The sequence below is a fragment of the Castor canadensis genome, chromosome 10 (assembly GCF_047511655.1).
Source record: "Castor canadensis chromosome 10, mCasCan1.hap1v2, whole genome shotgun sequence".
Taxonomy (NCBI): domain Eukaryota; kingdom Metazoa; phylum Chordata; class Mammalia; order Rodentia; family Castoridae; genus Castor; species Castor canadensis.
Genome location: NC_133395.1, coordinates 1,209,223 through 1,223,403, shown reverse-complemented (window position 1 = coordinate 1,223,403; position 14,181 = coordinate 1,209,223). Strand labels below are relative to the sequence as shown.

Below are 14,181 nucleotides of genomic sequence, written 5' to 3'. Positions count from 1 at the left end.
AAATTCTTCCAAAAATTTAAGGAATCACAACAATATCTCCTATGCTCACGGAGAGCAAGGAGGAAGAGAGAAACATTCACCAGTCCACTTTTGAAGTCAGGATTTGTGTCACCCTCTTAGAGACACTGACAAAAACAAACAACAAACAACCAAACTGTCTTGTAAACATAGGTGTTAAAGTAATGAAACCACGTGTAGCAATTCTTGAAAAAGTGACAGAACATAACCATGGGCTTTCAGATTAGTCTCAGAATTGCAAAGTTGGTTCAGCGTTAGAATTCAACGTAACCCACAACAGTAAGAGAATAAAGGAGTCAAGTCATCTCAAAAGATGGAAAACATCTTTTGAAAAAATTCAACATCTCATGATAAAAATTCTTGGTAATTAAAAATACAAAGAAGCTGGGGATTACACCTGTAATCCCAGCACTCAGGAGATGGAAGCAGGGGAAGATTGCAAGTTTGAGGCCAGCCCAGCCTACGTGGTGAGACCTTACCTCAAAAAAAAAAAAAAAAGGAACATTTTTTAATCCAAAAAATACAGTTTAAAGACCAACCATAGCCTTACACTTAATGATAAAATAGAAGAAGCCTTCATTTGATCTGAGAACAGAAACAAGCTACTTACAGCTGACTTTTGACAGGAAGTCCTAGTCAGGGAAATAAGGGAGTTAATAGTGAGAAATTGAGGATTGAGATGAAGAAATAAAACTGAGATTATTCACAGAGAATTGATTTTGCATATAAAAGTCCAATCATCTACAAACTATTAGAGTTGGTAAGAGGTGACCAGAGGTCAACATTTCAAAACAGGCTTTGAAGGCCTGCGCCCAGCGCTGACCTCGTGAGCTCCACCAAGCCGGCCCTCGTACAGAAAATCACTACACCCCCAAGACAGCTTTCCAAAACATCACTGCCCAAGGAGTCTGAAGATGGACTCAAACCAGGAGTCTTCTAGAAGGAAGGTGAGGCTGAGGAAGGGAGGGGCTCCTGGGTGAAGGGTTTGCAGGGGCCTCACTAACACAGTGCCCAGCTGGGGGTGTGAGGACAGGAGCCCCCCTCACAGGCCAGCTCAGGGCAGGGTCTCTCCTGGGCTTTGAGCTGGCCATCTTGCCCTGTGTCCTCCCCGGTTCTCCTGGACTTTGCGTTGTGAACGACAGTGGGTGGGAAGATTGCCACTTCCCCCCAGGGACAACAGACACCAAAGGGACTCCGAGAAATGACCCTTCCTGTTTTGTTAGGAAGCAGAACCTTGCTATTGGTGGATTAAAGCGTTTCTGCTGTTTTTAATCACTGAGAACTTTCCTCACGAAATGTGGACTCCTTTAAGCAGCTGGAAGAGAAGCAAATGCGGGGCTGTCTGTCTGGTGAAAGGACCTGTACCAGCGAGGTCGATGTCAAGTGTAAAGTCCAAATGCACAGATTTCCAGCATAACTCTTTTGCAGAAGTCCTATACTCCAGGACTTTGACAGCAAAGAAATCATATCAGATGGAACCTCAACCCCCAAGAAATAGTGAGAAGCCCTTGAAAAACTCGGTACCGGAGTAGTCCGTTATCATCCCCCTGTCTTACTGGAACTCTCATGACACATTGAGTACCATGGTTTGCATTGGGCGCGCCTGCAGGACCTGAGGCAATCCAGCCAGAGCAGCTGGGGCGGAGGTGGCTCATGGTTCTACACAGTGTCACCACCGTCACCGCTTCTTTCTACATTTACACGAAGTGCTACAGTATTACCTCTAAGTACACCTGAAATTTTGTGTATTTAGTCCCTAAAACAACTACTAGAAAAATTCAGATCTAGATGGAAAGCTAATAGGTGATTTGAAATGAAATTCCTTATTAAATTGAAATATTCCAAAAGAAGATGGGAAGAGGGGAGAGAAACAACCAAAAAAATACTGACTCCCCAACTCCAGTCTAATACGGGTACCCTCGCTGCTGAGCCACGCCTCCAGTCCACTGTGCTCGGGAATTTTGGAGATGGGTCGTGCAAACTATTTGCCTGGGCTGGTCCTGAACCACAGTTTTCTCCATCTCAGTCTCCCAAGTAGCTGGCATTACAGGCATGAGCCACCATAGCCCAGCTTAAAGCAAATCTTGACAGAATGAAAGGGAGAAGCAGACAATTGCAAAATCGTGGCTGGAGATTTCAACAGCTGGTATCAGTGAGAGGTTGAACAACTGGACCCAAAGAATGGTAATAATCCTGCAAATAAGAAAATGTGCCAAAGACTGAGGCAAAATATTTACAAAAATATGTGTGGTACAGGACCATTATCCGAAGTATACAAAGAACCCTTAAAAGTTGACACAAGAAAATGAAAATCCTGTTGGTAGCTGGGGGCTCAGGCCTGTAATCCTAAGCTATTTGGGAGGCAGCAATCAGGAGGATTGTGGTTTGAGCCCAGCCCCGGGGCAAATACTTCACAAGACCCTATCTCAAAAATACCCAACACATAAAAGGGCTGGTGGAGTGGCTCAAGAAGAGCACCTGCCTAGCAAGCATGAGGCCCTGAGTTCAAATCCCAGTACACCCAAAAAAAGATGGCAGATCCTTAATGTACACTGCTAAGAGGAAGAGGAAAGAAGCCAGTCTGGAAAGGCTGCATTGTGTGAGATTCCAACGAGAGGGCAGCTTAGAAGAGGCACTGAGCACATTTGAAGTCCCTAGGAGCATGAAGAGAGAGTGTCTGCCGAGGTCTCTCTGGCTGTTCTGACTGATGACCTGTGTGTGCAAAGTTCTCACCTATTTCCCCAGCGAAGTACTTTCCATACTATCAAAGACCCTCAAAAAGACAGGGCTATGACCCGATTGAGAGATATATGACACCTTCTGCACCCATCTACCCAAGTCTCAGAGAAAAGCTCCTGCATCAGACATCACACGTGTTTTTACCTCCATCAACCAGCTCTCCAAAGCTCCAGACACCAGCAGTCAGCACAGATGTCACAAGTTGAGGTCTCAGTCCCAAGATGCTCCCTTCACACACCAACAACAAGTTCCCAGGTGACCCCCACTTCTGTACAACTTGGCTACAAACTGGGGGCTCCCTGACCCCTTTCTCGGGCTTGGTAATTTGCTATGATGGCTCAGAGAACTCGGGGAAACATGCACGACTGCTGGTTTGATACAAAGCGTATAGGTGAACAGCAGAGGAATAGGACAGAGGACAAGGTCTCAGTTCCACGGAGCTGAGAGGTGCATCTTCCCAGCATGTGGACAAAGCTACCTAGCCCCGAAGCGCCTCGAACCCTGTGGTGCAGGGGAGGCTGTGGAGGCTTTACCTGTGGGTCTGACTGATTAACTTCCTCTCAAGCCCCTCTCTGCTCCCCAGAGGATGGGATGGAGCTGAAAGAAGTCCCAAGCTTCTGACCATGGTTTGGACTTCTCAGTGGCCAGCCCCATTCAGGTGCCACCAACATCCACCTCATGAAAGCAAAAGATGCTCAGATCACCCGTGTAGGAGGTCTGTGTCAAGAACCAGGGACCCCATATCTACTTTTGTTATTTCACCACATCACGTCTCAAACTAACTTTGCAAGTGGAACACTCACGAGACACCTGCCTTGTCACGTGTTAGAATCAGACCTGGAGGTATCACTGAAGGAGAAAAATGCCGTGGGCGGTGGCTGAGGCAGAGTTTGCTCCACTGACAAGTCACCATTCAGCCCAGAGACTTCAAACTTTTTATTCATAAAACTTGGAAACTTACAGAAGATTTTCAAGGAAAGCACAAAGGACTGGACACCAGTGACTCACACCTACAATCCTAGCTACTTGGGAGGCTGGGATCAGGAGGATCATGGTTTGAGGTCAGCCCAGACAAATAATTTATTTTTTTCTTTTATTATTCCTATGTGCACACAAGGCTTGGGTCATTTCTCCCCCCTGCCCCCACCCCCTCCCTTACCACCCACTCCACCCCCTCCCTCTCCCCCTCACTCCCTCAATACCCAGCAGAAACTATTTTGCCCTTATTTCTAATTTTGTTGAAGAGAGAGTATAAGCAATAACAGGAAGGGACAAGGGTTTTTGCTGGTTGAGATAAGGATAGCTATACAGGGCATTGACTCACATTGATTTCCTGTGTGTGGGTGTTACCTTCTAGGTTAATTCTTTTTGATCTAACCTTTTCTCTAGTTCCTGGTCCCCTTTTCCTATTGGCCTCAGTTGCTTTAAGGTATCTGCTTTAGTTTCTCTGCGTTAAGGGCAACAAATGCTAGCTAATTTTTTAGGTGTCTTACCTATCCTCACCCCTCCCTTGTGTGCTCTCGCTTTTATCATGTGCTCAAAGTCCAATCCCCTTGTTGTGTTTGCCCTTGATCTAATGTCCACATATGAGGGAGAACATACGATTTTTGGCCAGACAAATAATTTGTGAGACCCCCATCTCCAAAATAATCAGAGCAAAATGGACTGAAGGCGTGGCTCAAGCAGCAGAGCACTGAGTTCACACCCCAGTTCCACCAGAGAGAGAACAAAGAATATCCAAATATCCTTTGTCAGGTTTACTATCGTTTGCTTCCTAAACTCTCTAATGGATGTACACTTTCCCCCAGATTGTCAGAGAGTGAGCTGCACACATGGCAGCTTGTGAATACTTCGTCTGCCCTCTAACCTTTCACCTTCGAAACGCTTCAGTGTGTTTCCGAAGACCAAGGACACGCTGCGACCTCACTGCGGCACACCCTCCGTTCCAGTAAGTGACTGCACTCCACGCTCATCCCTGACCCACGCGCCCTCCAGTGCGGGATCTATTCTAGCCTGTTTCCTTGGTTTTTAATCCTCAGCTCTTCTCTGGCTTTGGTGACATTGACAGAGTGCTGGCTCTAAGGGTCACAAAAACGCAATTATACTGCAGCTATTCCCGTGAGAAGGGAGTGGCCGGCACAAAGCTGCCGGGGCTTTGGTGTGGACATGAGCCTCCACACCTCACCGGTGTCTCTTCCCTAATGCTTTCCTGACGAATGCAGGATGTGCCATATGACAGAGCCCTCAGGACACCTGACCTGCAGTCACAGGGCCTGTCTTGTACCCTGGACCAGCTAAGCTCTCTTTTGCCTCCCTTTTCTGCCCTTGGTGGACAGAAGGGAAAGAAAGTGAACTTCTTAGGGACCCTAAGTCCCTGACGCAAGCTCAGAGGAGACAGGACTCAGCCATGTCATACCCGTCAGTCAAAGTGTCAGAGAGAAACACAGAGAAAGACGAGGAACCGACCTTGCCCTTGTCTACGCACTGTGTTTTCTGTGTCCTGCAGCCACCTGGCCTCCCGCCATCGAGGGAGACGTGGGGTGCAGGCCAACTGCTGGGCTGAGCTGAAAGAGTCCGAGAGAACTGCAGGCGATCTGTGGATGAAAACATGCAGTCTTCAGGGAATATTTAAGTTATTTCAGGCTATCTGAGCTCAGACAAATTTTAGAATTAAAAATCTCCAAATCACATGACAGAACGTGCTAATAGAACACAAGTGACTTTAGCTGAGATAATGTTCAAGAAACCAGGTCTTCAAAAGAAGTCACTGGGTGTACACCTGTGCTGGGGTCAAAGTCAATTCTGCTTTTACGTTCCTCTGACGGGAAAATCAATGCTTCCTGAATTTAGTGCTCAGATCACTGTCCTGCCCAGACAAGCTTTTTCTGTCATGCAGCAGCCTTTTCCTCTCCTGCAGCACTTGTGTGTTTCTGGTGCTCAATGGTTCTCAGTTACGTGCGCAAATTAACCGAGTTGCCAGTGCAGAATCAGAGCTGGGGCTCCCTTTTTATTTTGAGATGGTGATAGAGAAAGCCAGCTGTCTGTCCACATGCTTTCAGACACACGAGTAGAAAATCAGCTGGGGCTGGGCAACAGCTCTCCATCCTACATGGCAGGTCGAGAGCAGGCTGGGAATGAAGCCAGTGCTGGCTAATTGGGTGACTTCAGACCTCCAAACTCTTGTCTCCACTCTGGGTGTCAGCTCCCCATTTCTTGGGGATTTACAGGGGAACTTAGAGACAAACTCATACAGTGGCCTTGAAGCCGGAGGCAAAGTTCTGCTCTAACCTTTGTCCTGCAGTTTGGGGCAGAAACATCCATTGAATTCAGGTGAGCACCACTTCTGAGACCCCCTCGCTGTTCCTGGCATATTTATACCGGGCCTGGGAATTGTGAACAACTCCACCAGGTAAGTCAGCATCTGCCAGGGCTGAGAGCCACCACACCTGGGAAACATCTCATCTCTTCCCACCAGGGGTTCCTGGCCCATCTACCTCTTCAGCCGGCCCATAAACTAAACACGCGGCTTGTTTGGGGAAGGGAGGACTTTCACAGGAAAGGGAGAGTTTAAAGCCCCAAGCCGACTCACCTGGATGTCAGGCAGCCTGGCTCTGCCCTGGCAGATCAAGCAATATTTTCTTTCCGAGAACCACGGTCCCTTTACCCGGTCCCCTCGTGGTTGCTGAGTCAGCACTGCATAAAAATTCTATCAAATCAATTAATTGCTGCTCTGTGCTATGGCCATGGGTGGGCAGGGGCCTCCATCCATTCAGACACATGGTCACGGTCACTCCAGGACAAAACTGCCCAATAAGCAATGCTAAGAGCAGCTTAGCCGTCTCTCCTTGCAGCTCTCTCTCCTTATCCCACAACTCAGAAGCCAAAGCCCTCCTCCTTCCCTTGCCCACATCTTAGCTTAACTCAGCTAACTCCAGTGGAAAAATCAGACCAATTAATTTTCTTTAAGCTATAGATGGATTGATAGAACTTTGTCTTTCCACTCCATTACAACCTTATGTTGGAGGGCTTGGGTGATCTGTAGGGTGTCAGGAGACAGCACGCCACAGGCCTCTCACTTCTCTGCACATCTCACAAGCCAGGCCTGATGCCTTCTGTCTTTCCCAGACGATTCCACAGCAAAGAGTGATGAAGGGCAGATGTGTCTCCTCTGGTGCAAAGGGTCGGCATGCTCCCTGCCTGTCTTATGCGATCCTGGTACCCAAATCTCAGTTCTTCTCAATAATGCCCTCTGTGTGTCCAGGCCTCCCCCAGGCCCGTCCACACCACCGTGGGATGTGCGGGTGATGATGTTCGAGACCATGCTGCCTGTTCCGCCATGCTAAAAAAGTCCTTCCCCTCTGACCTGGGTCTCAGGCCTCCCACCAGCTCTCTGTGAGCCAGAGCTGGGCCGCCGCCAGCTTGCAAATAGACCAAGTCTTGGTCACTCCCAGTCCCACAGCACCTGCACTCACACATGGCAGTCAAAGTGATGCTCTGTGGCACAACACCTCAGCATGGTGAAACTTGGCAATTTTTTTTTTTGTGGTAATGGGGATTAAACTCAGGACATCCCATCTCTACCCCCAGTCCATTTGGGATTTCTTTGTTTTTTCTTCCCCTTTTCTCCAGTTGCTTCATTTCTAGCAATACTATTTTTTAATGTTTCATTAGCATAAATCATTAGTACAAGGGGTCTCATTATGATATTTGTATCTATGCACACAGTGTAGTTGATCAAACTCACATGTCTGTGTTCCTCTTTCTTAGCCGCCCCCTCCCCGCCCCTCTTTTTACACCATTTTTGGTATTTTCACTATTCTAGTCTCATAATACATACAATGACTTTCAACTGTATTCACCCATCACCTCCTCCCTCCCTCCTCCCCTGCTGGTTCCCCCAAATAGTTCCCTTTTACAATCATGTCTTATTTATTTATTTATTCCTAGATCCCTCATATGAGTGAAAACAAGCAATACTTGTCTTAAATGTCAGAGCTTTGCTTTGGTTTTCAATTTCTTTTTCAGGTTGGGTCTTTGCTCTAACTTTGCTTAGGCTGGCCTCGAACCTTGATCCTCCTTCTGCTGCCTCCCGAGTAGCTAGGATTACAGAGATGGGCCACACGCCCAGTCCCTGAAACTTACAACGTAATAAATGAGAAAGCTTAAACTGACTACAGCAAATGCAGTGCCCCTGAAGGAAGTTAAACACACCTGGACTCACACACACACTTGTGAGGAGTGCAAAACCATACACAAACATAGAAAAGAGAAAGCACTGAACAACCAACCTGAGATTTAGGATGCTGGTTGCTCAGGGTGGGAAGAGGGAAGAATCTAGGTGGGGTGAGGTGCAACTGTACAGATAAACGAGGTTGTGCCAAAGCCTCACCTTTCTGTTTGGGCTGGCAGGATTGTAGATGTTCAGTGTATTATCAAAAAATGACCAATGAGTAGCTGACATCGTGGCCAGTGACTGCCACCCAAGACTGCTCAGTCCAGTGTGCTCCCAGGAGATGGGCACTGGTTTAAAAGGACTGAGTTCCAGGGCAGGCAGAGCAGCCTTTGTGCAGACCCCTGTGGTAGTGTGTATTGTGTCTTATGCTTCGGTGCCCAGAGACCCCCTCCCTGCCCCCAGCCTAGGCTCTCTCGTGTGGCCATGGGCTGGTAGACCCATGCTCCACATTGGAAAAACTTCTGGGAAGGCAGTCCCAAAGAGGCTGAGAGGACCTAGACATGACCCAGAACTGGGGCCCTTTATTCAGGGTTCTCTAGGCCCGTGCATGATCTCATGAAAAACAGGCGGCCAGCAGGGGGAAGCCAAGGTGGGGTCACCAGATGCCCTGGTACAGTCCCAGGCCTCATGGTGTCGGGCTTTGCATCCTGAGCTGTGCTCATTCCATGCCCCCAGAGCAAGTTCCATCTGTGCCAACTTCCCCAGAGGAGGGATGCAAACTTAGACTTTCCTGGGCCTGGAGGCAAAGTAAATCTCCAGAATTAATTTCCCTGAAAGGCACAACTGCCCTGAGCTGAGAAGCGAGGAATTAGGTGTGTGGTTTAGAATGAGCTAATGAGACATAAAATATTAAGTATCGCAAGGGGCTTTTCAAGACTCCATGCAACCCAGGACCTTGCTGGGGGATTTGCCACTGTGTAACTCAGCTGTCACTACAGTGAAACACCTGAGGCAATTACCTTATAAACAGAAAAGGGCCAGGTGGGCGCTCAGTTCTGGAGGTTCCACTCCAGTGTCCAGTGGTTCCGTGGTTTTGGGACTAGGGTAAGGCAGAACTTCACAGCAAAGACTGTGGTGCAGCAGAACTCCACCTCATGGCCAGGGAGAGAAGAGAGGCCGAGGAAGGGGCCAGGGTCCCACCTCGCCTTCAAGGACACATCCCAATCACCTAAAGACTTTCTACCACAGCACCACCCTGGGGACCAAGCCTTGAGCACATAGACCTGTGGGGAGTCGTCATCTAAACCACAGCAGCCACTGGTAAGCCTCGTGACCCCAGAGAGGCCTGGACTGCTCTCAGCTTCCTTCTGTGTACATGGGAGGCCGCAGAGTTGCCTCCTGATGTTGCAATGCTGTCTCTTGGGTGGAAGTCGGTATCCATTTCCCAGGCTTCACCAAGAGGAATCAGGTGCGCTGATTTACTTCAGGTGTGCTGACCACGTTCTTCTCTCCTCATCCATCCAGAAATCACACTTATGTCATGGAAGCTCTCCCAGGCTGCTGATTTTCATCTGTGGCCTCTGGTTCATGATACCCAGCACCCACCAGTCTGGAAGGATTCCTTAGACGATATTTGTGAAGTGCCTGACCTCATCAAAGGAAAGTGCTATAGGAGCCCAAGGTATTAAAAATAGAAGTGAAACCAGAAGATGTTTAAACTCAAGGGTAAAAATTTCCCGTGCGGCTCCTCCTGTGCACTCAGAGAGGAAGGAGTGTGAGCATGCCTGAAGGTGAGGGGCAGGTTCCACCGTGGCAGCTGGAAAGATGGCTAGGGCGGCATCAGAAGGAAGACAGAGTGGTAATCAGACGCCAACCGTTGACAGGAAGGTCTCAGGCCAGGCGTGGGTGGCTCACGTCTGTAATCCTAGCTACTTGGGAAGCTGAGATAGGAGGGTCATGTTTTGTGGCCAACCCAGCGAAATAGTTTGGGAGACCCTCATCTCTAAAATAACCAGGGCAAAATGCACCAGAGTTGTGGCTCAAGCGGTAGAGTGCCTGCTTTGCAAAGCAGGAAGCCCTGAGTTCAAAGCCCAGTTATGCCAAAAACAAAAAAAGCCTCAGGATCACGCATCACGCAGAAGGGACATGGATGGCACATCACCAGATCTTCCATGGGTCACCTTGCATGGTGGATGTATTCTGCAACAGAGCCACTGAGGACCAGGTCTAACCCTGCCCAAGACCCTGGGCAAGTCAGCTCCCCTTGGGATGTCCTGTCAGAGGGGAGGGCTGACCAGGTGACTTCTTAGTGTCCAGGGAGGCCTCTGGTAATTTTGCAGCATGAGTTTGGTTGAACACTGTGAGGGAGCCACTGCTTGGGCTCAATCCTGTCATGGAACAATGTTGTTCAGTGAGCAGTCACATGTCCTCCCCCACAATCGCCACTCCGTGCACTTCTGTCCCCTGTCCATCCTCGGCTCATAACGAACCTGAGTTCGTTATTTCAAAATGAACTTCAGACACCAGCATCCCCTTTTCTTCTGCAGCTTTGTGTGGCGTTTCGGGTGTGTGATCCTGGACAAGGTCACCTCGCTTTGCCGGCCCCTCGTCTTTACCGGCACGTTGTCTTTCACAACAGCGGCTGGTGTGTAAACCACTGCTAAAGCTTTGGTGACAGAGGCTGTGCAGTGAGCCCTGGAGGTGGGACTGGGGTGTCAGGAAAATGCAGGCCTTGTGGAGCTCGACTCACTGCTCCAAACCCCCTCTCTCAGGAAGGAGCAGAGTTGATGGGCTTCGCTTTGCTCTGAGGATTCTAGATTAGGGAATGGGGAAGTCACAGGCTCTCCCCATGTGCCCAAGTGCTGTCACTGAGTGGCTAAGGCATGTGTTTCCAGGGCCCAGTCCAGGGCCTCCAAGGGACAGGGCCTTTTTGCGCCGCAGGCAAGCCTGACAGGACCCCTGAGACGGTGGTCTTCTGTCTGCACCAGGGAAACAAGGTCCAGCTCCCTGATCAAGTGCTCTCTGGATACTTTTATTTGTCAGACTATTTTTTCAATGTTTCGCCATAACAGCCTTGCACTTACTGGAAGATTGGCAAACATAACTGATTGCCTAACTGCATTTCCTTTTCTTTGTGGCAGATCCACTTTGTGTAGACATCACGGGAATTCACCCCAGGGAACCTGAATGTGTCTCTGGAAAATAAGGACCTTCTCCACACCATCAAAACCCATCGTCACACCTGGGAAAATGAGTAACATTCCTTTGTGCTAACTCCTGTCCAGTCCAAACTCACACTGCCTCCTATGCCCAGTCTTTCCTTACATAGCAGCCAAGGTTCATATTGTATTTTGTTTTTCTATTTCTGTGTCTCCTCCAATCCAAAACATTCTCCCAAACTTCTCTCCTTCCCCTCCTTTCATGGGGTTGGCATTTGGAGAGATCAGGCCAGTTCCCGAGGAAGGTCCTGCCTTTCCTACATTCACCAAGTGTTTCCTTCTGTCTTCCTTTGTCCCTGCCCTGCATTTCCTGTGAGCCAGGGATAAGCTGTGGATTATGTCTGAGGGTTGGATATAACAACATATTTTCTTTTTGCTTTTAGTTTTTAGTACTTGAAGATTTTTTTTTTCTCTTCTCATGAGAAAATTCAAGTAAGGTTTTAAAAATGCAAGTATGAGGTGAGTGGAGAGGCATGGCTACGAATTAATTTACCTGTTCACAGATGCAAAAGCGCCTGTGTTCATATAGCACAGTTATTCTATTTCCAGTAAGTGGGATCTTGATTGTCCCCCCAAAATCTCACTTTGGTGTTACTCAGAGCTGCCAGGACTGCATTCCTCCCTGCGTGAGACACTGGGCAGTAGGGAGAACCTCCCCCACCGGGCAGAGGACTGACCAGAGCCAACTTCACCTTCAGGCAGACGGGATATCCCCAGCATGTCCTCTCTCTTTAAAAGGTCTTTTTTCTTTCGTCGTCCTACTTTACAGATTATTCTTCCTCATTATTTTTGACCTGTATGCCCTTGAAACAAGAGGAAAAGAAACAGTTCATAGGAGCTGAAAACCATGGAGCTGTGAGCAACAGGCCAGCCACTGCCCAGGCTGGAGATCATGTCCCCTGGGTTTCTTTCAGTCACTGATAAAGCAGGTCCCTCCAGGGGTGGCTGTTATTAACAGTTCCCCAACACCTCCTTCATGAAACGTAAAGTCACCGTTCACTAGGAAATTTAGCAAATTGTTTGAATGTTGCTGTGTCTTCTGCTGATATTTTGAATTTGCCTTTCATTATGTAAACCCTACCTTTATTTAAAAATGAAAAACGCTATTTAAATTTACCCAACGTAATTCTATTAAGGATACATTGTGTGACTGCAAATGGCTCCCTCAGTCCACGTCTAGTGGCTAGGAGCAACCCCCTTCTTTTGACCAGGCCCCACCTCGGAAATACGCTCAGGTACCTCTGCGGTGACGGGAGCCAGAGGCAGTGGACTGCACCAGCGTTGACAGAAGCAGATCAAGTGAGGATTCCTTTCCGGCTCTCCCATGCCCTGTCAGCATCTCTCCCTTCAGCCTCTCTCGGCTCTCCAGAGAAAACATCTGCTTTTCCTCCCCAAGCACAGTCCCCTGCCCTGAGCCCACCTCCTGCCCTCAGGACTGAGTCATGTCCTCTGGCTCCAGGCTGCTAAGACTGGGAGGTACACAGCCCAAAATCATGCCCACCAGAAACTGTGACTGACCTTATTTGGAAACTGGGTTTTTACAGATGTTGCCAAGTTAGGCTGAGGTCACACTGTGACCAGGGTCCTTCTCAGAAGAGGGAAATTTGGACACAGTCATACAGAGGGGAAGACAGCCATGTGACATGGAGGCAAAGGTTGGAGTGATATGTCCTCAAGTCAAGGACACCAAGGATATCCAGAGGCCACCAGAGGTTGCAGAGGACCGGGAAAGATTTTCTTCTGTGTTGCCTTCAGACAATGAAGGTTCTGCTGACACCTTGATCCTGGGTTTCTGTGATTAAATAAATATTTGTTGTTTACCCCCCAGTCTCTGCTACTTCAGTATGGAGGCCCAGGAAGCCTACATGGGAGGTGTGGGTGACAGGTGACAGAGCCCTTTTAAGAACGTTTTAAAGCAAGACACTGGCTCCACACAGGAGAGGGTCTCAGATGGTGGGAGGAGGTGTCAACCTCAGACCAGAAGAGGAACACTTGAGGAAGCTGTCTCCATTTGCACATTTTGAAGCAGCCACAGATTTTTTTGTGTGTGTGGTACTGGGGTTTGAACTCTGGGCCTCACACTTCCTGGGCAGGCACCCTACCACTAGAGCCACTCCTCCAGCCCTCAAATATCAATGTCCCTGTTGGGAGCAGGGGTGTCAGAAGTGGCCATGTAGAAAAGTGACATCATAGCTTTCTAGACAGGTACTGTTCACCATAGACCTTCCCTGGTCTTTCTTTGCCCTCACTCTGCCTTGTACCTCCACAGTGAGGAAGGAATGGTCACAGAGGGGGCAAATCCACTCGGTCAGGCAGTGACTGACCAGTCAATAACTTTAACAGGCAAATAAATATCTTCCCCTTGCTTTGGTCTCCTTGCTGACATGCTAAATCTGAAAAACAGGGCGCACATTTCTTTCAATGCTTAGCAAAGACCACTCTCTGGCAAATTGTTAATTTACAACTAACTTGCAAACGAAGTAATCCTATCTATATTTTTTTGAAAGGGCAGGGAGAGGAAAAAAACAAGTGAAAAGCTCTTTTACTTTACCCTTTCCCATTGGAGTAGGCCTTTTAAAATTACTGCCCACCAAACCCAGATTCTGTACTGGGGTGTCATCCTCTGTGGTGTGACCACGTAATGCAAGCCACGGTTTGTGGGAACCTGGAATCTACATTTTCTAATGACCTACCAGTTTGAGCTGGATTAAATATTGAAAGGAACTCCAGAAATATCTGAAAGGAAACGCACGGCAACATTGTATCGATCGCGCTAGACTGTTTAATAATTGATGCTCCTGCTTGGTGTTTGAATGTCACTGTTTATTCTTTCCTCTGCGCCAGAAACGCCCCAAACAGTTGAGCGAGGGGCTGCTGCTGGCTCCTGTCTCCACCTGGTGCTTCCAGCTCTGAGTAGGGCACTGTCTGGCCTTTGTCTGTCTACACTGCCTACTAGCGAGGCCCGAGCACTTAACCGGAGCTCTCTGCAAAGCAATGGCAGTCCCCCAGGATTAGCTGGAGACGGCTGCCCTT

The 14,181-nt window shown here is 48.5% G+C and overlaps 1 long non-coding RNA gene across 5 annotated transcripts; it reads left to right on the top strand.

The window, feature by feature from the left end:
* Positions 1-785: 785 nt before the first annotated feature.
* LOC141411416 (uncharacterized) lies at positions 786-12,970 on the top strand. Of its 5 annotated transcripts, none has more exons than XR_012436129.1 (7): positions 786-965; positions 4,566-4,705; positions 6,059-6,166; positions 9,455-9,611; positions 11,071-11,183; positions 11,532-11,886; positions 12,360-12,970. It is a non-coding gene; the product is annotated as an uncharacterized lncRNA (long non-coding RNA). The 5 variants fall into 5 exon arrangements; XR_012436128.1 differs by having other exon boundaries at positions 787-965; positions 11,071-11,607; positions 11,748-11,886; XR_012436127.1 differs by having other exon boundaries at positions 788-965; positions 11,071-11,886; positions 12,360-12,447; positions 12,693-12,970.
* The last annotated feature ends 1,211 nt before the right edge of the window (positions 12,971-14,181 follow it).